The sequence below is a fragment of the Callithrix jacchus genome, chromosome 13, assembly GCF_049354715.1.
Source record: "Callithrix jacchus isolate 240 chromosome 13, calJac240_pri, whole genome shotgun sequence".
NCBI lineage: Eukaryota > Metazoa > Chordata > Mammalia > Primates > Cebidae > Callithrix > Callithrix jacchus.
Window position 1 is genome coordinate 17,856,939 of NC_133514.1, and position 25,280 is coordinate 17,882,218.

The window sequence follows — 25,280 nt, forward strand, 5'->3', positions numbered from 1 at the left end:
TGTCAAGTTTGGAGCCTGTACTAGTTTCCCAGGATGACTGCAATAAAGCATCACAAACTGGGTGGCTTGAAAACTACAGAAATTTGGCTAGACAACCCCGTTGAGGAGGGGGGGGTGCTTGAGGCGGGGCTGGCCCGGCGTGCATTCCACACCTCAAGGACGTTATTGCATGTGGAAAGACTGCTTTTGGAAGACTATTGCCCAGAAGAAAAGATGTTTGGTTTTCATAAGCCAAAGATGTACCAAAGTACAGAGGGCTGCTGTATTTGCAGAGCTAAGTCCTCCAGTTCTCAATTCACTGACAGTAAACACTGTGAAAAGGACTTCCAGACCTGCTTTGGATTGCATGAGGTTTGATCGGGAGACATCTGCAATGCCAGTATCCTGCTTGTAAAAAGATGGAAGAAGTTGCCAGCAGAATTAAAAAAACAAAACTGGAATCATGTGGCAGATACAAGGGCTGGATCCAGTCTAAAGAGTACACAGAAAGCAAAGAAAGTGAAAACTCTATCTGGAAACAGGATAAAAAGCAGTAAACCACAGAAGGAATCTGAATGTCAGAATTCTGATGCTCACAATACCATCTCAAATACCTCCCCAGCTCAATCTCCTTGTTACAGTAACCAGTCACATGATGGCTCAGATACAGAGATGGCTTCTGCTTCTAACAGAACTCTAGTTTTCTTTTTCCTTTTTAGAGTTCACATACTGGAAAAGACAGAAGATATGTTGTAGGGTCATCTATAAAGTCTGATTTGGGGAAGTTCTCATTGACACACATCTCTTCAAGCCTTGCTGCAGTCATGAGAAAGCAGCTGGGCCGGGCGCAGTCGCTCACACCTGTAATCCCAGCACTTTGGGAGGCCAAAGCGGGCAGATCACCAAAGGTCAGGAATTCGAGACCAGCCTGACCAACATGGTGAAACCAGTCTCTACCAAAAACACAAAAATTATCTGGATGTGGTGGCAGATGCCTGTAATCCCAGCTACTTGGGAGGCTGAGGCAGGAAAATGACTTGAACCCAGGAGGCGGAGGTTGCAGTGAGCCAAGATCCAGCCACTGCACTGCAGCCTTGGTGATAGAGTAAGAGAAAGAAAGAAAAGAAAGAAAGAAAGAAAGAAAGAAAAAAAGAAAGAAAGAAAGAAAGAAAGAAAGAAAGAAAGAAAGAAAGAAAGAAAGAGAAAGGGAAAGGAAAGGAAAGAAAAGAAAGAGAGAAAGAGAGAGAGAGGGAGGGAGGGAGGGAGGGAGGGAGGGAGGAAGGAAGGAAGGCAAGCAAGCAAGCAGCTGCCAAAAGGCCAAAGGAGCAGGGGCCAGAACCTCTGCCCATCACCACTCAGGAGTGGAAACAGGTTTTCATGCAGAAGGGGAACAAAAAAAAAAAAACCACATCTAAATTTTGAAAAGACCGCAAGACAACAAATTGACCCTCCTATTTTTAATATGCCTGCTATTCTGCCAAAAGACAACTTGTAGAATAGTTTCGAATGGGTTGATTTTCTCCTAGTCCCACAAACTTTGAAGCCAGTATCTAGCTTAAAAAAAAAAAACAAAAACAGCACATAATGTTTAAGATGCTGAGTATTTCACAGGAAAGCTGTCTGCTGTTGTACAGTACTCCTGAAGTCTTTTTTTTAAAATCCCCTTCCAATGAATGAAACTAGGGGAGTTTCAGAGGAAATGTAGTTTTTAGTCTTTTGTATTGACAAGTAGTGGTTGGGGCTTTTTTTTTTTTTTCAGAGTCTTGCTCTGTCACCAGGCTGGAGTGCAGTGGCACAATCTCAGCTCACTCCAACCTCCGCCTCCCAGGTTCAAGCGATTCTCCTGCCTCAGCCTCACAAGTAGCTGAGACTACAGGCGTGCACCACCATGCCCAGATAAGTTTTGTTTTTTTTTTTGTTTTTTTTTTGTTTTTTTTAGTAGAGACAGTGTTTCGCCGTGTTGGCCAGGATGATCTTGATCTCTTGACCTTGTGATCCAGTTTGGAGCATTTTTTAAGATGGCTGGCTACAGTTGTTTTCCCTCATGATAATAAATTTGTCGTAACTTAGTCATATGGACTTGCCCCTAGAAGTAGTTGTTAGTTAACTTTAAAATATTAAGATCTTGCCAAGGTTCTGACGATTCAAACCTGTACTACTGATTATAAAGCAGGGCAGACTGAGCTTTCTGTTGCAAATACCTTGGAGGAGATAGTAATTTCTCAATAAACAGAGAGGTAACTTCACTGTCTATGTTGCATCTTGTGCTACCTCCTTCAGGGGTTCAAGTGAGACGCTTTTCATGAGCACCTTAGGATTGAAGAGCTGTAAGTTCAGGATATCTCAATGGTCAGAAAGCCTGACTAAAGGAAGCCAAGCCAAAACCAACCCACTTAACATGAACACAGACCTCATTGCTTTTAATACAGAGTGAAAGAAAATAACCTAATAGGCTAAAACAAGTCAAACACCCACTCTACACAGATAAAAACCTTCACAAAGGTCAACTGAAGTAATCCAGAGCTGAAACTGAGTTGTGCAGATTTTCAACAAAATCATTAACATCATGTAACACAAAAAAAGTCAATTATTTACACACTCAGCAAGCCCTCCAGGAGATGTGCCCCAAGAAGCATTAACCTTTGTTTTGTGCCATCCTGAAGACTTGCACATTTTATTTTTCAGATAGCTTAACATTTTTAACAGAGTGTGTTCTCTACCATGTGGTCACACTTTCGTACTATTCCTGCAGGGTCTCGCCTGTCCTAAAGACTTGCCATTTCCCCAAGAGATAGTTTGATTCTGCTTTAAAAGTTTCACATACATTAAGATCTTCATCAAATATCAATATGAAGGAGGTAGCAAAGGGAGAGACTCCATGCTTGTTTTTTAGACTCCATTTTAAAAATCAGATAGTATAACAATAAGGAGTAAGCCAGCTTTTATGGGCACCCTGCAGTTTTATAGTTAGTTTTTGTTTGTTTTTGTTTTTGTGATTTTTTTTTTAGATGAAGTCATGATCATGCACTTTGTATTGATATATTAGAAATCTACAGTCCTATTTTGTACTTTTTTATTCTGTTGGCTACTTATCATCAAAACTTTTACTAGGGCATTGAATAAAGCCAGTCTTATTAGAAATTTTAAAAAATAATACAGAAGAGTGTTCTTTCACACTTCTAGAGGCCAGAAGTCCAAAAAGGTATATCAGCAGGGTTGGTTCCTTCTGGGGGCATGGAGCAGGGACTCTGTTCCATGCTTCTCCCTGAGCTTCGGGTGGCTTCTAGCAATGGTTGGCATTCTTGGGCTTGTAGCTGCATCATTCCAATCTCTGCATGCATCATCACACATCCAGCATCACCCAGCCTTCTTCCCTGTGTATCTCTATGTCTTCATGTGGCCTTCCTATGAATATTAGGGTGGAATCCAATGTCACCTCATCTTAACTTGATTACATCTGTGAAGACTCTATGTCCAAATAAGGTCACATTCACAGATCCTGGGAGCTGGGACTTTACGTTATCTTTCAGGAATATCCCATACAACCCTCAACAGAAGCTTCGATGCAATTACATTGCATTTGGGTGCAAATCAAAACCACAATGCGATACCACCTGACTCCTGCAAGAACGGCCATAATAAAAAAAAATATATTAGGTGTTGGCATGGATATGGAGAACAGGGAACACTTCTACACTGCTGGTGGGAATTTAAACTAGTATAACCACTATGGAAAACAGCGTGGAGATTCCTTAAAGAATTAAAGGTAAAACTGCCATTTGACCCAGCAATCCCACTCCAGGGTATCCACCCAGAGGACAAGAAGTCATTACACAAAAATGCTTTGTTGCACACCCATGTTTATAGCAGCACAATTCGCAACTGTAAAAATGTGGAACAAACCCAAATGCCCATCAATCAACAAGTGGATAAACTATGGTATATATATGATGGAATTCTACTCAGCCATAAAAAGAAATGAGTTAATGGCATTCAGGGCAACCTGGATGGGATTGGAGACTATTATTCTAAGTGAGGTAACTCAAGAACGGCAAATCAAACATTGTATGTTCTCACTCATAAGTGGGAGCTAAGCTACAAGGATGCAAAGGCATAAGGATGACACAATGGACTTTGGGGACTCGGTGGAGAAAGGGTGGGGAGTGGATGAGGGATACAAGACTACAAATTGGGGTCAGCGTATACTGCTCAGGTGACGGGTGTACCATATTCTCATAATCACCAGTAAAAACTTACATAACCAAATACCACCTATTCTCCAATAACCTATGGAAATAAAAACATAAAATAAAATAACTTTAAAAAGAGGGATTTGTTTAGGGGAGAATTATCATTTTTGCTTAATTTACTTGCATTTTACTTATTTCCTTACATAACATTTTATCCTCTTCTCCATAAGATTTTAAAACATCTTTTGTTAAACTTATTCCCAGGTACCTTATTTTTTTGTTATGCTTCTAAATGGTATATTTTTTCAAATTACATTTTTCTACTTCTGTGTTGCTGGTGCACAGAATGCTGTGCATTTGGGGACAATTGATAAAATGTTCAATAATGATTATTCTTTCTCACAGTTTGTAGGAGTTGCTTGAAAGTTTTGGATATAGTCTGCATTGACAATTTTATTTATTCCTTTCCAGCCTATATGCCCTTTATTTATACTCTTTATCTCATTAAGTTGGTAGGACCTTCAGTAAAATGATTAATAAAAGTAGCAGCGGGGAATATCCTTGACTTGTTTCCAATTATACAGAAATACTTTAACTGTTTGGCCATTCATTATGATGTTTGCTTTGACATTTTGTTTAAAATATTTTATCAAATTACTTTTCACTCATAATTGGAAAAAAAAAATTTGATTTTGTGTTGGCTTTAATCATGTATGATGTCAAGTTTTACCAAAGGTTTTATCAGACTCTATAAAAATAATTATATGTTCTTTTGTCTTGTTCAATATGCTACTATGGTCAATTTCATGGGAGAATCTTTTAATGTTAAACAGTTCCAACACTTCTGTGATAAACCATATTTAGTTGTGTTTTTGCTCCTTTTATCTTATTTATTACAAAGCTATGATCACATTTTTAAATATTGCGCTCCCTGTCAAGGAAAATAGAAACAGTCACACATAAATATTTTATATCTGTGTCTCTCTCTCCTCAGTTAGGGAGCAGAAATACAACCATGTTTTTATCTACATAATTATCTGCTATAAGATCCCACAAGTGAAGCCCTGAGGTGTCCTGTCGAGGTGTTAGTGGATGGTAGAAGTTTCCCCATATGTATGCAGGACACAGGCACAGGGGGTGTCCTCTAAGAGCTGTGTCATCAGCTCACCTCGAGCCATGTAGGATCCAGTCACAGCTGGAGCCATGTAGGATCTCCAAACACCACTTTCTTCCTGTATGTCAGTGTTTGGGGTTGTTAATGTCTGAAAGGCCAAGAGTCACTGGAAATTCTATCAAGAAATAACAGGAGCTCTCTGAAGATCAGAGAAGGGCTGCGGATTCTAAGGACTGGGACCTTCAGGAGGGCATTGGTCCTCGTTGCTTCTGCTCTCTTACTCTAAAAGACATGTATATTTCCGAAGCTCCCTTGGGGAAGAGGATCTTCTTGATGATGCATTCATCTCAGAAGTGGTTGCACTTTTGAGAGGTTATGTCAAGATACATAACCACTCGTAGTGCTTGAACATGGCCCTTAGGAGCCAGAAAAAGGGTTGCCCCATGCAAGGAGTTGTGGTGAGAGATTACCCTGGGTGTCAGAAGTCCAAACCTCTCTCTCTGGTCCTTGGTCCACCCTAATTACATTGGACACCACACCTGTGATTATGAAGTAACTGTGGCTGCAATATTTTTAAATTACATATAAGCTGCCATAAATAACACATGTACAAGTTCTCATGCACTTGTTAAAAGTTTCAGTTAGCCATAATTCTGCCTTAGATTAACTTCATAGAATATGACGCCACCAATGTAAACAGAGTATTTGTTAAAGGGAAGGTGGTTAGCATAGGGTAGGGAGATAGCAGTACCCTAGAAGAACACGACGGAAGACTTGGACTCGAGCATCAGCTCTGATTCCAACTCCAGACTCGTCATTTAACCTCTGGGACTTCATCCGCCAACGTGAAAACCATACTTGGTGACTCTGCGAGCTTCTACGTGCTAGAATTTCTTTTAATAAACCAGTTTTATAATCACATCTCCTGTATTACCTTGTGTTTCTTTCTTTTGTGAGTATCTTGCTTTTATCACAGCTTGAAACACATGGTGGGTAGAAATCCCATATGCTCCTTCTTTTATATACCCCTTGTGGTCTAACAAGAGCTTACAGTGTAACAGAAGCTAAGTAAGGGCTTTGCCAAGCGACTGTGTGAATGAATGACTTTGAATCTCCCAGTGATGGTCAATTTCATGTATGAACTCAACTGGGCCATGACATGTCCAGATAACTGGTAAAACATTATTCCTGGTTGTGTCCCTGAGGGTATTTATGGAAGAGGTTAGCATTTGAATCAATAGAGTGAGTTAAGAAGATGCACCCTCACCAAAGTGTCGAGGATTGAACAAAAAGGCAGAGGCAGAGCGAATTTGCTGTCTTTTTGAGCCGGGGCATCCATCTTCTCCTACCTCCAACATCAGCACTGCTGGTTACTTGGGCCTTACGACTCAGAATGGAATTGGCCCCATTGGCTCCCCTGGTTCTGAAGCCTTTGAGCTTGAATTGGAACAATGCCCCTGGGTTTCCTGGGTTGTCAGCTCATAGACAGATGGCATATCAAGAGACTTCTCAGCCTCCACAATTGCTTGAGCCAATTCTTCATAATAAATTTCAATAGATAGATAGACAGAAAAATAGATAGATTTTTTTTTTTGAGACAGAGTCTCACTCTGTCACCCAGTCTGGAGCATAGTGCACAATCTTGGCTCACTGCAACCTCCGCCTCCTGGGTTCAAGCAATTCTCCTGCCTCAGCCTCCTGAGTAGCTGAGACTACAAGCGCATGCCACTATGCCCAGCTAATTTTTGTATTTTTAGTAGAGATGGGGTTTTGCCATGTTGACCAGGCTGGTCTTGAACTCCTGACGTCAAACAAAACAAAATACCAGAAGCAAATGCAACCACTTCCTAGAGAGAATTGGAGAAGTTCCACGCTTGGGGAAAATAGGAAGATAAATCGTGAGCCATTGGGAGTGATTATCAGGGCATGTAACGAAAGAGAATTAACTATTTTCCTGATTTCAATTGATTCAGGAAGTTCTGAAAATTGGCTCACGGTTTCCTTGTGCTATATTTCCCTGTGTTTCCATCAGTGATATGTATTTTTCTTGCAATACCTCTATGCCCCTTTCACTGGAATCTAGTTCTGAAGCTCTTCCTGGAATAACTGTGCCAGGTTAGCTCTTCCCATCCCCAACCCCTCTTCCATCCCTCTGAGCATCCTCTATGCCTAAGAGGTAACTGCGCTCTAAAAGCAGTGGGAGGGAGGGACTAACCAAGCATCAGAGTAGCACTGAAAGGGGCTCTAGTCTATACCACCTGCTGCAGCAGACATGGAGGAAAAAAAGAAAGGAGGATCTCCTTCAAAGAAAGAAATACACAAATGTCCAGTACACCGGAGAGCAGCCTTCCTCGTTGTGCCTGCATCTCATTTCACTGTGAAGTACATCCTGATTGATAACATGTACCACCCTCAGCAAGAAGCCAGAGAGAAAACAGACGTATCACATGTCACTAAAGAAGTAACCCGTGCCAACTATTTAGGCAAACCAAACAAAAGATGACACGCAGTACACACCATTGCTTTCTTGTCCTACGTTTCAACCTAGTTGAAAACTTTCCTGTATAAGCACATAGAAAAGCTTTCTTATTTTGGGGTGGTTTTTATTTTTTACTTTTTTGTTTACATCTGAATGTTATTTCATTGTATTGATGTATCATAATTTATGTAAACATACTCTTATTGGTAGAAAATTTAGGTTGTGTTATCAAACTTTCTGATCCTTGCTAACCTTATAGGTGATAAGTGGTAACCTAGGATAGTTTTATTTTGCATTTATCTCATGACAAGCAAAATTGAACATCTATTCATGTGTTCAAGAACCATTTGTATTTTTCTTTCTGTGTGCAGTCCAGTCTGTTAATATTTTTTCTTATTTGGTTTTGATCTTTATTTTGTGAGAGATCTTTTTTATTTACGTGAGTTTGATTTATACACATTCAAATCTTATTCAAATTACTGACTTGTTTCCAATATGAAAACTAAATTAAAAATAACTTGATCACTTTGAGTCAAGCACAATTGTTCATATAACATACTCCAGCGCTATGCCCTTTATTATTGGTAGAAGTTCAACTTCTAAACTTAGGGGCCAAATAGCAATGAAATTAAAACTCCTTAAAGCCCCAGATTCATTATTTCTGGACTAAAGTACAATGTAACTAACTTTTACAAAGATATCCTTAGTTAAATAAATTAGATTATAAATTAGTCCATTGTTTCAAAATGCAGGGTTTCTTTTAACCCCATAAATTCAGCTTAACAGAAAATACATTGTTAAAGCCACCAAATTTCAGAGGGTCTTACAACTTTGTAACTGGAAGGGACTTTTCAAGTTTTTAATTCTCTTTTATCATTGTATAGATATAACAGAAAATTCAAGCAAGTAGCCAGAGTTAATAGAACTTAATCTCCAGATTCAGCACAGTGATCTTCCTAAGCCACTTTGTTGCGCCTTTCAATCTGCTACTTAGAGAAATCAGAATTTTCTGTCCTTGGCAGAAAGTTTCTTTTCAAGAGATATGTGAATAACCAGCACCAAACCCTTCGAAAAAAGCCCAGGACAGCTGATCTCAAAGTTTTGCTGTGGGTGCTTCTCCTAACTGGGTCCATTGTTCTCCCAACCTTGACCTTAAGCTCCTATAAAAGAAAGAATTTGGCAACACTGGGGAGACAAACACATATTTTTAAATTTCTCCCCAGTGATAGACAGGACAGAACAAGGCAGCCCAGGCAGGGGTGTGGCTAAGAAAACCTTTCAGAGCTGGACACTTCGCTGAATGCTGCCATCCAAGGTAAACACCGAGATTAGTGAAAGCTCAAGCAATTGGCTATTTGCCTTTATGTCTGATCCCCTGTAAAGGAGGTACCCCTCCTTTATTTGATGAAAAACAAAAGATTTGAGAAAAACCACATAATAACCACGTACTGAGACTAGGTACAGGAGCTTCGTTGTTTCGATCCTGAATTAAATAAATGATGTGAGATATAAAACCCCAGAGGCAAGGACTCCAGGAGATGCAGTGGAGGGGAACAGCCAGGTAGCCCCTACAGAGAGCTCTAGGCTGAATCGGGGTGTGTTAGAGGGTGAGGAACCAAGGGCCAAGCTCTCTTCTTTAAGTAGAGAAGCAGTAAGTTCATTCCTACATGTCATTCTGGCAGTCTCTGAAAAACAAAGCAAAACAGGTATTTCTAAAAGAATGAGAGTTAGAAAAAATGCCTTGATAGGCTTGGCTGAGCTGTGCTGTGAAAGAAGGAGAGTAGCAGGGCATCTCAGAAGGACCAGAAGCAAGGCTGTCTTCACAGTGGTCCAGGAGACATCTGGCTATGTGGTCAGGACTGCCATGCCCAGATGTGCAATTTGTGCACTGCTCAAAGGCACTGTCCTAAGAATGCAGGGGCTGAAAGACATCCTGCACGTCACTAGTGAAGCTGCACAGGGAAAGAATTCCTTTTACAAAGGCACCCACAGGGCTGCATCTGCCCAGAGGGAGATACCTTTTTCTAATTCAGGCAAAGGTGTTATGTAGGTCACCAGCAGCTCGGGGTCTTAGTATAAATGTAGATCCCCAAGGTCTACCCCAGAACTGCTGAATCAGAATCTTCCCATTAGCATTATCCCAGGTGCCTTGTATGCTCATTACAGTTTGAGAAACACTGGCCTAAAACACAGGGGAATACGTTTCCTTGCAGAAGGGAAAACTGATACAGAAGACAGCATTTTGCTTAGAGAAGAGGTATGGGTTGCACTCAGGCCTCCTGAGTTCCAACCTTCAACCTTTACTCCAGACTAATAACCTTTCATTACCCTTGGTCTATTTTATCATAGCACTACACGGACACATGGCCTGAATCCCCCACTGCTTTTAGAGTCCTGAGGCTCTGGAACCCTCAAGACTTCTGATTTCTTTTTAAGATCCCCTAGTTCACGTGTGAATGAGGATCGTTGGATCACAGATGAACTAGGGCAGTGGAGGTAGCCCTGCCCCTGCTCAGAGCTCCAGTCCTTAGATTCTGGCTAAACTGCAGGTCTAGGAGCGTGAGAAAAGACTGGTGTGTGTATGTGTGTGTGCGCGTGTGGGCACGCGTGTGTGTGTGTGTCACAGAGAGCACATATGCATGAGGGGAGGGTGGGTATGTAGAGCAGATACAAATAGCCTGCATGCAAACCTTGATCTTCTGCTTGGCTTTTCATTTAGGGTTTTAGCATTCTTCTAAGAGCCCAAACCACCAGCTTAGCTTGTCATACAGTCTTAAAGAATCTGCCCCCAAATTTTCATTCCTCATTTATGCAAAGATTGTATGTCTAAACATTGAGTCCCTTTCAACCTAGGTTGTTCCACTAACATTGGTACCATCTCCTCACTCTCCCCCCTTCTCTTCTCTTCTCTCAGTTTATTGTGAAACCACCTTCCTGGTGCCTGGTAGGTGGTGCTCATCCTATAGGAATAAAAAGAAAGTCTGAAAGCAAAAGTATCAAGGAAAGAATTCACATATAAAAGCCTGATTACAATACATCCATTCACAGTAGCAAGCATCACCTCCTGTTGTAACTAGCAGCTTGCCATGGTCAAAGAAAATATGCTAAGTTTTTCTCCTTAGTACTATCTATCTATGTCTTTTTTTCATTTTTTTATATTGCATTTTAGGTTTTGGGGTACATGTGAAGAACATGCAAGATAGTTGCATAGGTACACACGTGGCAGTGTGATTTGCTGCCTTCCTCCCCTTCACCTATATCTGGCATTTCTTCCCATGCTATCTCTTCCCAACTCTCCACCTCCTGCTGTCCCTCCCCTATTCCCCCCAACAGACCCCAGTGTGTAGTGCTCCCCTCCCTGTGTCCATGTTTTCTCATTGTTCAACACCCGCCTATGAGTGAGAACATGTGGTATTTCATTTTCTGTTCTTGTGTCAGTTTGCTGAGAATGATGTTCTCCAGGTTCTTCCATGTCCTTACAAAGGACACGAACTCATCATTTTTGATGGCTGCATAATATTCCATGGTGTATATGTGCCACATTTTCCCTGTCCAGTCTATCATCAATGGGCATTTGGGTTGGTTCCAGGTCTTTGCTATTGTAAACAGTGCTGCAATGAACATTAGTGTGCATGTGTCCTTACAGTAGAATGATTTATAATACTTTGAATATATATCAAGTAATGGGATTGCTGGGTCAAATGGAATTTCTATTTCTAGGTCCTTGAGGAATCACCGCACTGTCTTCCACAATGGTTGAACTAGTTTACACTCCCACCAACAGTGTAAAAGTGTTCCTATTTCACCACATCCTCTCCAGCATATGTTGTCTCCAGATTTTTTAATGATCGCCATTCTAACTGGCATGAGATGGTATCTCAATGTAGTTTTGATTTGCATTTCTCTAATGACCAGTGATGATGAGCATTTTTTCATATGTTTGTTGGCTTCATGTATGTCTTCTTTTGTAAAGTGTCTGTTCATATCCTTTGCCCACTTTTGAATGGGCTTGTTTGTTTTTTTCCTGTAAATCTGTTTGAGTTCTTTGTATATTCTGTGTATCAGCCCTTTGTCAGATAAGTAAACTGCAAATATTTTTTCCCATTCTGTTGGTTGGCAATTCACTCTAATGACTGTTTCTTTTGCCATGCAGAAGCTGTGGAGTTTGATGAGGTCCCATTTGCCTATTTTGGCTTTTGTTGCCAATGCTTTTGGTATTTTGTTCATGAAGTCCTTGCCTACTCCTATGTTCTGAATGGTTTTGCCTAGATTTTTTTCTAGGGTTTTTATGGTGTTAGGGTTTATATTTAAGTCCTTAATCCATCTGGAGTTAATTTTAGTGTAAGGTGTCAGGAAGGGGTCCAGTTTCTGCTTTCTGCACATAGCTAGCCAGTTTTCCCAACACCATTTATTAAACAGGGAATCCTTTCCCCGTTGCTTGTTTTTGTCAGGTTTATCAAAGATTGTATGGTTGTAGATATGTTGTGTTGCCTCCGATGTCTCTGTTCTGTTCCATTGGTCTATATCTCTGTTTTGGTACCAGTACCATGCTGTTTTGATTACTGTAGCCTTGTAGTATAGTTTGAGGTCCAGTCATGTGATGCCTCCCGCTGTGTTCTTTTTACTTAGAATTGACTTGGCTATGCGGGCTCACTTTTGGTTCCATATAAAGTTTAAGGTGGTTTTTTCCAATTCTGTGAAGAAGGTCATTGGCAGCTTGATGAGGATAGCGTTGAATCTGTATATTACTTTGGGCAGTATGGCCATTTTCACGATATTGATTCTTCCTAACCATTAACATGGAATGTTTCTCTATCTGTTTGTGTCCTCTCTTATTTCATTGAGCAGTGGTTTGTAGTTCTCCTTGAAGAGGTCCTTTATATTCCTTGTTAGTTGTATTCCTAGGTATTTTATTCTCTTTGTAGCAATTGTGAGTGGCACTTCGTTCTTGATTTGGCTCTCTTTCAGTCTGTTATTGGTGTATAGGAATGCTTGTGATTTTTGCACACTGATTTTGTATCCTGAGACTTTGCTGAAGTTGCTTATCAGTTTCAGGAGTTTTGGGCTGAGACAATGGGGTCTTCTAGATATATAATCATGCAAATAGAGACAATTTGACTTCCTCCTTTCCTATTTGAATACCCTTTATTTCTTTTTCTTGCCCGATTGCTATGGCTAGAACTTCCAGTACTATATTGAATAGGAGTAGTGAGAGAGGGCATCCTTGTCTAGTGCCAGATATCAAAGGGAATGCTTCCAGTTTTTGCCCATTCAGTATGATATTGGCTGTTGGTTTGTCATAAATAGCTTTTATTATTTTGAGATACATTCCATCAATAGTGAGTTTATTGAGGGTTTTTAGCATAAAGGGCCATTGAATTTTGTCAAAGGCCTTCTCTGCATCAATTGAGATAATCATGTGGTTTTTGTTATCGGTTCTGTTTATGTGGTGAATTACGTTTATAGACTTGGGTATGTTGAACCAGCCTTGTGTCCCCGGGATGAATCCTACTTAATCATGGTGGATAAGCTTTTTGATGTGCTGTTGCAATCAGGTTACCAGTATTTTGTAGATTTTTGTGTCTACGTTCATCATGGATATTGGCCTGAAGTTTTCTTTTCTTGTTGAGTCTCTGCCGGGTTTTGGTATCAGAATGATGTTGGTCTCACAAAATGATTTGGGAAGGATTCCCTCTTTTTGGATTATTTGGAATAGTTTCAGGAGGTATGGTAACAGTTCCTCTTTGTGTGTCTGGTAGAATTTGGCTGTGAACCCATCTGGACCCGGGCTTTTTTTGTGTGGTAGGCTCTTAATTGCTGTCTCAACTTCAGATCTTGTTATTGGTCTATTCAGGGTTTCGACTTCTTCCTGGTTTAGGCTTGGGAGGATGCAAGTGTCCAGGAATTTATCCATTTCTTCCAGGTTTACTCGTTTATGTGCATAGAGTTGTTTGTAATATTCTCTGATGATGGTTTGAATTTCTGTGGGATCTGTGGTGATTTCCCCTTTAACGTTTTTTATTGCATGTATTTGGTTATTCTTTTTTTTTTTTAATTAATCTGGCTAGTGGTCTATTTTGTTGATCTTTTCAAAAAACCAGCTCCTGAATTTATTGATTTTTTGAAGGATTTTTCGTGTCCCTATCTCCACTGAACAACTGGCTCTTGAATGTTGACTGGATAAACAATGAAATGAAGGCAGAAATAAAAAAGTTCTTTGAAACCAACGAAAACAAAGACACAACATACCAGAATCTCTGGGACACATTTAAAGCAGTCTCTAGAGGAAAATATATGGCAATAAGTGCCCACATGAGAAGAGTGGAGAGATCCAAAATTGACACCCTATCGTCAAAATTGAAAGAACTAGAGGAGCAAGGTCAAAAAAACTCAAAACCTAGCAGAAGACAAGAAATAACTAATTTCAGAGAAGATTCCAAAATTGACACCCTATCGTCAAAATTGAAAGAGCTAGAGGAGCAAGATCAAAAAAACTCAAAACCTAGCAGAAGACAAGAAATAACTAATTTCAGAGAAGAACTGGAGGAGATAGAGACACAAAAAAAACTTCAAAAATCTATCTGTGTCTTTTATTCAGTGTGCTGGTTCTCTCTCTCTCTCTCTCTCTCTCTCTCTCTCTCTCTCTCTCTCTCTCTGTCTCCTCCTTCCCTCTTTCTCTCCCTCCCTATCTCATTCTCCATCTCCATCAGTCTCCTCACCCTCTTTATCTTCTCCAAGCTAATTATGATTTTCCAAGCTCTCTTCCATGAATCCCATTAAGACAGAAAGAAATGAAAAGAAGTGTCCACAGCAAGCTTTCATAGTGTGAGAGCCTCTTCTCAAATGGGGTCTCCTTCCTCTGCCACCTTCCTGCTCAGAGCAGGCTGCCTCCTACCCCCGCGCATGGCTCCCTGTGGCCGGGGACCCTCCAGGCTTGTGCACAAAGAGGCTGCACAGTCTTTCCAGCTGACGCAGCCCTATTCAGCTGACCCCCTAGTCGGAAGCCACTAACTTCTACCCTCCCTCATACCCTTTCTCCTCTCCTCCCCACTTCTAGCCTTTTTCTTCAGGTACGTGGAAGGATACTGAAGGAGTTTCCACTGGATACTTTTTATTTTTTTAAAAAAAAAGGTGCGGGGAGGAGAAACGGGCATCTTCTTAGATGCAGGAATAGATCGTGGGGTCAAAATTTTAAGAAAAGTCAAGGTTTTTCATTGCTAAGCTGGAGGGAAAAAGCAAGGCCTGATGGAGGGAGCAGGAAGGCTGTGTGGTTTTGTAACTTTCTTCCAGCCCACGTGCACTCACAGAAAAGACAGACTTTAGATTCATCCAGTCTCCCCTCCCACCTCTCTCTCACTGGCTGCGGGCACTTTGCCTTGACAGTAAGGAGGTTCTGTTTTGTTCTGTTCTGTTTTGTTTTGTTTTCCCAGAAGGACTCTTGGTTCATTACAAATCAAACTATAGAGAATAAGAAGGAGACGTTTTAAAATAAAAGGTGCTGAGATGAATCCAAGCCACCTGTCTCAGTATTTTGGCGTGTCACATCACCTCTCTGCATCTTTTTTCCCTTTGACGGAAAATTAGGACAATGCCATCAATCGAATCTACCCCACAGGGAGGTTGAAAGAAGCATTCCAGATAGTATACGTGAAGGATTTTTTTTTAAATATAAAGTTGCTCTAAGAGTAGAAGTTGCTATTGATAGCAAATCAGTGTTTCCAGTGCTTTGTGAGAAGTAAGTTTCAGTAAGAATTCTTTACCAAAGAATTAGGTAATTTACAATTAGGGAAGCAAGACATAGCACAGATGACACAGATGATAGTATCAGGTGGCCTATGTGAGAGTCAGGGCGGTGGTGCAGGCACAGGTTGGTGGCTAGAGACCTACCAACCACACAGATGCAGAGTGAAGAGTGATACTGAAGGGATGGGAGCTGTTCAGCTTGCATATGGCTCCCCCAAAAATATGTTAGAAGCTCAACCCCCAGTACCTCAAAATGCGACCTTATTTGGAAAATAGGTCCCTGCAGATGTAATTACTTAAGATAAAACCCTGCTGGATGTGAGTGGGTGTTTAATATGACTGCTGTCCTTACCAGAAGGAAAAAGAGAAAGACAGGGAAGAGAATGTCAGGCGAAGACATATATGCAGACAATCACATGGGACAAAGGGAGGAGAGACTTAAACTGTGCACCTGCAAGCCAAGAAGGGCAACAGGTGGCCACCAAGTCATCAGAAGCTAGGAAGAGGCCACAGGGATTCCCCAGTACAGGGGGGTTTTTTTGGTTGCTTTTTGTTTTTTGAAGATGGAGTCTCACTCCATCGCCCAGGCTGAAGTGCAGTGGTGTGACTTCAGCTCACTGCAACCTCCACCTCCCAGGTTCAAATGATTCTCCTACCTTAGCCTCCTGAATAGCTAAGACTATAGGCACACACCACCACACTCAGCTAATTTTTGTATTTTTTAGTAGAGACGGGATTTCACCATGTTTGCCAGGCTGGTCTCAAACTCCTGACCTCAAGTGATCTGCCCACCTCAGCCTCCCTAAGTGCTGGGATTGTAGGTGTGAGCCACCACATCCAGACTCTCATTCTGGTTTTAGAAGGAGTGTTGATGGCCCTGCGGACACCTTGATTTCAGACTATTGGCCTCCAGATTTGCAATAGAATATATTTCTGTTGTTTTTAGCCACCCAATTCATAATATTTTGTTACAGCAACCACGAAAAACTAATACAAGAGTTGTGCAGGGTCTGGTAAACTATGCCATATTCCCATAGGCACAGCTGAGGAGAGCCAATTATTCATTCCTGTTACGTCACAGTGAGGTGAGCTTCACCAGTGAAGTTAAACATTTCTCAATATGCTAGAAGATATTTGAATAACATGTGTATTCCCTCTGTCTACGATCAGCAATTTCTCCTTTACTATATAGTAACCCATGTTGTCATAGCTGCGTTAATATATTTGGTTTGGCTGCACATACTCTTTTGCAATGACTTCTCCTTGCCTATTATCTGTTTATTGCCCATGAAGAATCATGCTGACCCTGTTCTCTTTTTTTTTAATTAATGTTTGGCTTTCATGTTTATTGATATTCAGATCTTCGTGGTACATACCCAAATGTCCTAATAATTTCTGACAAGGAGTTCTAAGGAGAGCAGTCTGAAATGACCTCAGAAGCAACTCCTCAAGCACTGTGAGCCCTGTTTGATACTCTGCAGCTTCTGCTTCAAGGAAATCCTGTTCTCTGAAGAAGTTGTCATGGTCTATTGGACCAGTAGCATACCCTGGGAAAGCTCTAAGAGCCATATTTACACATACAGCTGTCATAGATCCAAAGTAGCCATTAGACACGATTAGGTAAATAGAACAAATGTCCCTAAATACATATTTGCAGGATAATAATCTATTGAATGAGGTGTTTCTCTTTTAATAGACCCAGCTTTTAAAAATGAAATTCTGGTTGGGTTACAAGCCCTCTGGGTAGCACTGCCCCATCTCTATGTATTGCCAATTAGCATATCATGGTTGTATCTGATAAAGTCTTAGCGATCTTTGGGCACTCTAATAATGATGGGGAGTACGTAACATTTGCTCAATGCAGGGCTCAGGATACAAATCAGTATTCTAGTTTTAGAACAGAGGCTTCTACTTGGGTGTCCCCAAAGGTAGTGATTGATGTCTGTGTGTATTTTCATTGTTTCAGAAAGCATTCACTTGCATTCAAATCACCACAAGGTCTAATTTAAGTGTCAATTGTGCATTACAAAGTTAAGATTTTAAAGTCTGGAGCCAGACTGTCTGAATTTCAATTCAACATCACAATTCACCAGCTGTGAAACCTTGTCCAGTTTACTCAACCCCCTTGAACCTCGGTTTCCTCATTGGTAAAATAGGGGTGATAACAGTACCTACTGCATAGGTTGCTTCTGAGGCTCACCTGATTTGGTACAGGGAAGGCAGTTAGGGTAGTGCCTGGCAGATAGTAAGTTCTCAAGAAATGCTTATTAAGACTTTTTTGCATTTAGCTAAATTATATTAATTCCAACCAGATATTTTATCCTAACCAGAAACTCTACTTTGCAATAGTATGTCTCAAATTAATTATTATTAATCATTAAATATTATTTACTTATAAGATATCTCTTAAAGCCTGATTTATGTAAGGGGAAAAATTAGAAGGGGTCATTGGTGATGAAAATGCTGGAGATCATTTTTTCTTTTTTTAAAGATTCTCTTGCTTGTTTTTAAAGATTCTCACGTTGACACTGTATCTAAACCATGAAAGAATATCCAAAGAATCCAGTCCTGGAAGACATTGTAATCTTTCATTTTTTTTTTCAAAAACAGGCTTTTGCTCTGTGGCCCAGGCTGGGGTGCAGTGGCACCAACATAGCTCACTGCAACCTCAAATTCCTAGGCTCAAGTAATACTCCTTCCTCAGCCTCCCAAGTTGTTAGGACCACAGGTGTGGGCCACCATACCTGATTATTTCTTTCTTTCTTTTTTCCTGTAAAGAGAGTCTCACTATGCTACCCGGGTTGGTCTCGAACTACTGAGGCTCAAGTAACTTCCCTACCTCAGCCTCCCACCGTACTGGGATTCCTGGTGTGAGCTGCTATGCGTGGCCTATAGTCTTAATAGTAAAAATCACTTAACAATTAGATGCAGCCTCTGATTCTGGCTCTCTCAATTTCCTATTAAAATGTCCAAGGAGTTTCAGAAAAGTATTAAAAGGAAAACTGTATGCTGATTGGTACCAAAATAGGGGAGGAAATTCCACAAGATAAAGTGGTCGGAGCAGAAGCAAAGGAAAAACCTACTCAGCATGATACAGAACTTAAAATGTCAAGCACCAAAATTGAAACCCACACAGGAAGAAGTAAATAGCAGAATGAATACTACAGACATTGTCACCACCATTCAAGTCTCAATTGAGGGGTCACCTTCTCTAAAAAGCATTCCTGAAACCTCTGAAGCTCACCCACGTGCCTCTTTGCCTGTTGTCTGAGTCTCAGGGCAGCCTCTGCTTTCTCCTGCCCTATCACCTGCACATCCCATTGGTATTATCGGTTTCTACATCTAAGACGAAATCTAAATTGTATGGGCCATGTACTAGTCCTGTTTGCATCTCCTGAAACTGACAGAATGGCTGGTCCCCTGCAGGTGATCTACTGGACTATTCTGTTACAGTCTATTGGACTGAATATGGTCTATTCATAACAGAATCGTCCAATAGACCATAAAAGAATTCAGAGAGTTCAATTGTTTATTGAATTATCCAGTGTTTTGCCAAAAGCCAGGTATATTCTCTGCTGTACTTTCCTAAACTATGACTTTTGTAGTCCATCAAAAGAAAGGAATTTGGTTATTCATTTATTCACGCATTCTATCAGTATGTTCTGAGTTTCTACCATGTGACAGACATTACACATGTGTTCAGCCTGATATGACTTTTTTTTTTTTTTTTGAGATGGTGTTTCACCATGTTGGCTAGGCTGGTCTCAAACTCCTGACCTCAGGTGATCCACCCGCCTCGGCCTCCCAAAGTGCTGGGATTACAGGCATGAGCCCCCATGCCCAGCCTTTTTTTTTTTTTTTTTTTTTTTGACATGAAGTCGGGCTCTGTCACCCAGGCTGGAGTGCAGTGGCGCAATCTTGGCTCACTGCCACCGCTGCCTTCTAGGTTCAAGCAATTCTCCTGTCTCAGCCTCCCAAGTAGCTGGGATTACAGATGCCTGCCACCACACCCAGCTAAAAAAAAAATTTTTTTTTTTGTAGTTTTCGTAGAGACAGGGTTTGACCATCTCGACCAGGCTGGTCTTGAACTCCTGACCTCAAGTAATCCTCCCACCTTGGATTCCCAAAGTGCTGGGATTACAGGCATGAGCCACCACTCTTTTTTTAGGTTCTTATGAATAATTCCTCTAATAATTTATTCAGAGCCTAAAACTTCAGAGCCTTCCTAAGATCAATGTCAAGTTCATTGGTGTATAATGGGATCAATGTATCTTCTTCATTGTTTCAAAAATTAGAACCACAGCCATCTATGTCTAACCTTCTGACACCACTCTCATTGTCTATGGTCCTTCAAATAACACCAGCAACAAGAGCTGGACACTCTGAACCACACGTTTGCTACCTGGCACATGATGCCATCCTTTAGGCTAGAAGACTTGCAGTCATTGAGAGAAGGTATCTCATATTTCCTCCTTGTCTTTAATTTTAATTTCTCTGAAAGTTTATGTAGAAAGACCATTGTCCCTGACGAGGATAGAAGACAGAAGACACTGGACAGTCTTGCTTTCCTTGGTAACCTGTCTTTGGTAACCTATCGAAGTGAGGTTGTCAATACCAAAGTTTGTATCTGTCCAAATTGAATACTAACTGCTACAGAAATCAGCTTTCTACCAAAAATAATTAGAACACTGGACCAAACACATGAAATGACTGTTTCAGATGTTGATCAACCGCTTTCAGATGTTAGAATGGTGAGTGCCCTGGGGATACTCAGAGGTTTCTACTTGATCCTGTGGCTGCTCCCTTAGTTGCATGCATGGGGAGTAAAACTCCATGAGGCTGCAGAAGGAACCACCGGAAAGCAGTAGCAGGTAAAACGATCTCCAGAGTTTATGAAAAGCTAGGAATATTTCATGTTTTCACCAGGCAGGGTAGGGAGACCTCGTACTACGGGCATTGGCGGTGGTGTACTAGGCCAGGTTTGTCCCCGTTTGAGAGAGCTGATTGCAAAGCTTTCAGGGATTTTGAGAGCTGCTTGATGTCACATCAGTAAATGGAGACTGGCCATCATAGTAAGTCAGCAAAGGTTACAAATAGGTTTTTATTTTTTCTCAGAGAACCAGTTGTTAAACATTTACCAGTACACCACTAGGCACTGAGTAGTCATTAGAATAATCATGCCTTAGTAGTAAGAATAAATTAATCCTAGCACAAAAGCTACTAGGAACCTATACCCTAAAAAAGCCCAAAAGCAAACCTCAAGAGGACTAAACTCATCTATAAGCAAAGTAACTTCAATGAAAGCCCAACCCCCTTTTTTTTTTTTTTTTTTTTGAGACAGAGTCGCACTCTGTCACACAGGCTGGAGTGCAGTGGTGTGATCTTGGCTCACTGCAACCTCAGCCTCTCGGGTTCAAGCAGTTCTCATGTCTCAGCCTCCTAAGTAGCTGAGACCATAGGTGTGCACCACCACACCTGACTAATTTTTATATTTTTAGTAGAGACGGGGTTTCACCGTATCAGCCAGGCTGGACTTGAACTCCTGACCTCAAGCCATCTGCCCACCTGGGCCACCCAGAGTGCTGGGATTATAGGCTCAGGCCCAACACTTTTGAAAGTAATACAACAAAATCCAACTTTTAACACCATAGCATTCATCGTAACATGAATAGCCTTAAATCTATTAAATAAATGTAATTCATTATCAGAAACCGTTCTAAAAAGGAAAAAAAAACAGACTCAGGGAATTTTAGTAAATTCCACAAAAATACTTAAGGAGGAAATAAACCCAAGTCTACATAAACTCTTAAAAGAAGAGGAGAAAATACTTCCTAATTCAAATGCTATGAGATCAGCATTACCCTGCTATCAAAACCAGACACATTACAAGAAAAGCACACTGCAAACCAATACACTTCCTCAATGCAGATAAAAATTCTTGAAAAACATTCACAAATCAAATCCATCAATTTAAGGATAAAAATCCATTAGACCAAGAGCGTTTTATCCTAGGAAAGCAATGTTATTTTTGCCTTTGAGAATCAATTTATATAATTCACCTTATTAACACATTAATAAAAAGAAACCAAAGATTCTGTATTGTATCATTTCATTTATATGAAATTCTAGAAAAGGCAACACTTCAGCGGCAAGAAACAGATCAGTGATTGCCTGGGCCTGGGACAGAGGAAGAAGACTGGCTACCAAAGAGGACAAGAAAACCTTGGGAGATCATGGAAATGTCACAATTTTTGAGAGTAAAAGTCATTTTGTGACATTTGTTAAAATTTTATCAAGCTGAACACCTAACATGGGTGATTTCCACTGGATGTAAATTAAACCTTTAAAGTTAATTTTTTTTAAATTTTGTCCCAAACGCCCTCATGGCAGAAGTGGCTTCCACAACCTCTTTCTCTAGATCCCCTTTTCCCTTCCTTTGTTAGCCTGGTGATACCTTAATGTAATATCAGCTCTGGATGACTGGTCAAATGCTCTAGGTTGCCACTGCCAGAAATGGGAGTTGGTAATTGACCTTCTCAATGGAGAGTCTACTAGAGAAGGCCAGAGCATGAGAGCACTTGGCTTCCTCAGTAGAGAGGGGTAGCATAGGAGGTTTTGGTCCTGATCATGGCATTTCTCTTTTTCCTCTCCTTCCTTTTTTTAAAAAAAAAAAAGGATATATACTTTATTACACTTTAGGTTCTGGGGTACATGTGAAGAATATGGAGAACTGTTGCACAGGTACATACATGGCAATGTGGTTTGCTGCCTCCAACCCCATCACCTATATCTGGCATTTCTCCCCATGTTATCCCTCCACCACTCCCTACCCACCACTGTCCCTCCCTTAGTCCCCCTCAACAGACCCAAGTGTGTGATGCTCACCTCCCTGTGTCATGTGTTATTGTTCAACACCCGCCTATGAGTGTATGAGTGAGAACATGCAGTATTTGATTTTCTGTTCTTGTGTCAGTTTGCTGAGAATGATGGTTTCCAGAATTATCCATGTCCCTACAAATGACAAGAATGCATTGTTTTTTATGGCTGCATAGTATTCCATGGTGGATATGTGCCACATTTTCCTCATCAATGGGCATTTGGGTTGGTTCCAGGTCTTTGCTATTGCAAACAGGGCCACTATGAACACACATGTGCATTTGTCTTTATAATAGAATGATTTATAATCCTTTGGGTATATACCCAGTAATGGGATTGCTGGGTCAAATGGAATTTCTATTTCTAGGTCCTTGAGGAATCGCCACACAGTCTTCCACAATGGTTGAACTAATTTACACTCCCACCGACAGTGTAAAAGTGTTCCTATTTCTCCACATCCTCTCCAGCATCTGTTGTCTCCAGAATTTTTAATGATCGCCATTCTAACTGGCGTGAGATGGTATCTCAATGCAGTTTTAATTTGCATTTCTCTCATGAACAGTGACGACAAGCATTTTTTCATATGTTTGTTGGCCTCATTTAAGTCTTCTTTTGAAAAGTCTCTGTTCATGTCCTTTGCCCACTTTTGAATGGGTTTGTTTGTTTTTTCTTGTAATTCTGTTTTAGTTCTTTGTAGATTCTGGATATCAGCCCTTTGTCAGATGGGTAACGCAAACATTTTTTCCCATTCTGTTGGTTGCCAATTCACTCTAATGAACCGGCAACGAACAGAATGGGAAAAAATTTCTTTTTGTGCAGAAGCTCTGGAGTTTAATTAGATCCCATTTGTCTATTTTGGCTTTTGTTGCCAATGCTTTTGGTGTTTTAGTCATATAGTCCTTGCCTATGCCTATGTCCTGAATGGTTTTTGCCTAGGTTTTCTTCTAAGGTTTTTATGGTGTCAGGTTTTATGTTTAAGTCTTTAATCCATCTGGAGTTAATTTTAGTGTAAGGTGTCAGGAAAGGGTCCAGTTGCTGCTTTCTGTACATGGCTAGCCAGTTTTCCCAACACCATTTATTAAATAGGGAATCCTTTCCCCACTGCTTGTTTTTGTCAGGTTTGTCAAAGATCAGCTGGTTGTAGCCATGTGGCATTGCCTCTGAGGCCTCTGTTCTGTTCCATTGGTCTATATCTCTGTTTTGGTAGCAGTACCATGCTGTTTTGATTACTGTACGCTTGTAGTATAGTTTCAAGTCAGGTAGCATGATGCCTCTAGCTTTGTTCTTTTTGCTTAGAATTGACTTGGCTATGCGGGCTCTCTTTTGGTTCCATATGAAGTTTAAGGTGGTTTTTTCCAATTCTGCAAAGAGGGTCATGGGTAGTTTGATGGGGATAACATTGAATCTGTAAACTACTTTGGGCAGTATGGTCATTTTCATGATATTGATTATTCCTAACCATGAGTGTTGAATGTTTCTTCATCTGTTTGTGTCCTCTCTTATTTTCTTGAGCAGTGGTTTGTATTTCTCTGTAAGAGGTCCTTTACATCCTTTGTTAGTTGCATTCCTAAGTGTTTTATTCTCTTTGTAGCAATTGTGAATGGCAGTTAGTTCTTGATTTGGCTCTCTTTAAGTCTGTTATTGGTATATAGGAATGCTTGTGATTTCTGCACATTGATTTTGTATCCTGAAACTTTGCTGAAGTTGCTTGTCAGTTTCAGTAGATTTGGGGCTGCGATAATGGGGTCTTCTAAATATACAATCATGTCATCTGCAAATAGAGACAATTTGACTTCCTTCTTTCCTAATTGAATACCCTTTGCTTCCTTTTCTTGCCTGATTGCTCTGGCTAGAACTTCCAGTACAATACTGAATAGGAGTGGTGAGAGAGGGCATCCTTATCTAGTGCCAGATTTCAAAGGGAATGCTTCCAGTTTTTGCCCATTCAGTATGATATTGGCTGTGGATTTGTCATAAACAGTTTTTATTACTTTAAGATACTTTCCATCTATATCTAGTTTATTGAGAGTTTTTAGCATAAAGGGCTGTTGAATTTTGTCAAAGGCCTTCTCTGCATCTATTGAGATAATCATGGGGTTTTTGTCTTTGGTTCTGTTTATGCGGTCAACTACATTTATAGACTTGTGTATGTTGAACAAGTGTTGCATCCCTGGGATGAAGCCTACTTGATCATGGTGGATATGTGCTGTTGCAATTGGTTTGCCAGTATTTTATTGAAAATTTTTGCATCTATGTTCATCATAGATATTGGCCTGAAGTTTTCTTTTCTTGTTGAGTCTCTGCTGGGTTTTGGTATCAGGATGATGTTGGTCTCATAAAAAGATGTGGGAAGGATTCCCTCTTTTTGGATTGTTTGGAATAGTTTCAGGAGTGGTACCAGTTCCTCTTTGTACATCTGGTAGAATTCAGCTGTGAACCCATCTGGACCTGGGCTTTTTTTGGTTGGTAGGCTATTAATTGCTGCCTCAACTTCAGCCTTTGTTATTGGTCTATTCAGGGTTTTGACTTCTTCATGGTTTAGGCTTGGGAGGGTGCAAGTGTCCAGGAATTTATCCATTTCTTCCAGGTTTACTGGTTTATGTGCATAGAGCTGTTTGTAGTAATCTCTGATGGTATTCTGTATTTCTATGGAATTGGTGGGGTTGCCCTTTATGGTTTTTTATTGCATCTATTTGATTCTTCTCTCTTTTCTTTTTTATTAATCTGGCTAGTGGTCTATTTTGTTGATCTTTTCGAAAAATCAGCTCCTGGATTTATTTACTTTTTGAAGGATTTTTTGTGTCTCTATCTCCTTCAGTTCTGCTCTGATCTTAGTTACTTCTTGTCTTCTGCTAACTTTTGAGTTTTTTTGATCTTGCTCCTCTAGCTCTTTCAATTT

General features: G+C 40.5%; 1 pseudogene; it reads left to right on the forward strand.

The window, feature by feature from the left end:
- Nucleotides 1-213: 213 nt before the first annotated feature.
- The window catches only part of LOC100394894 (SIN3-HDAC complex-associated factor pseudogene), a 35,487-nt pseudogene continuing 10,420 nt past the window's right edge, over nucleotides 214-25,280 (forward strand).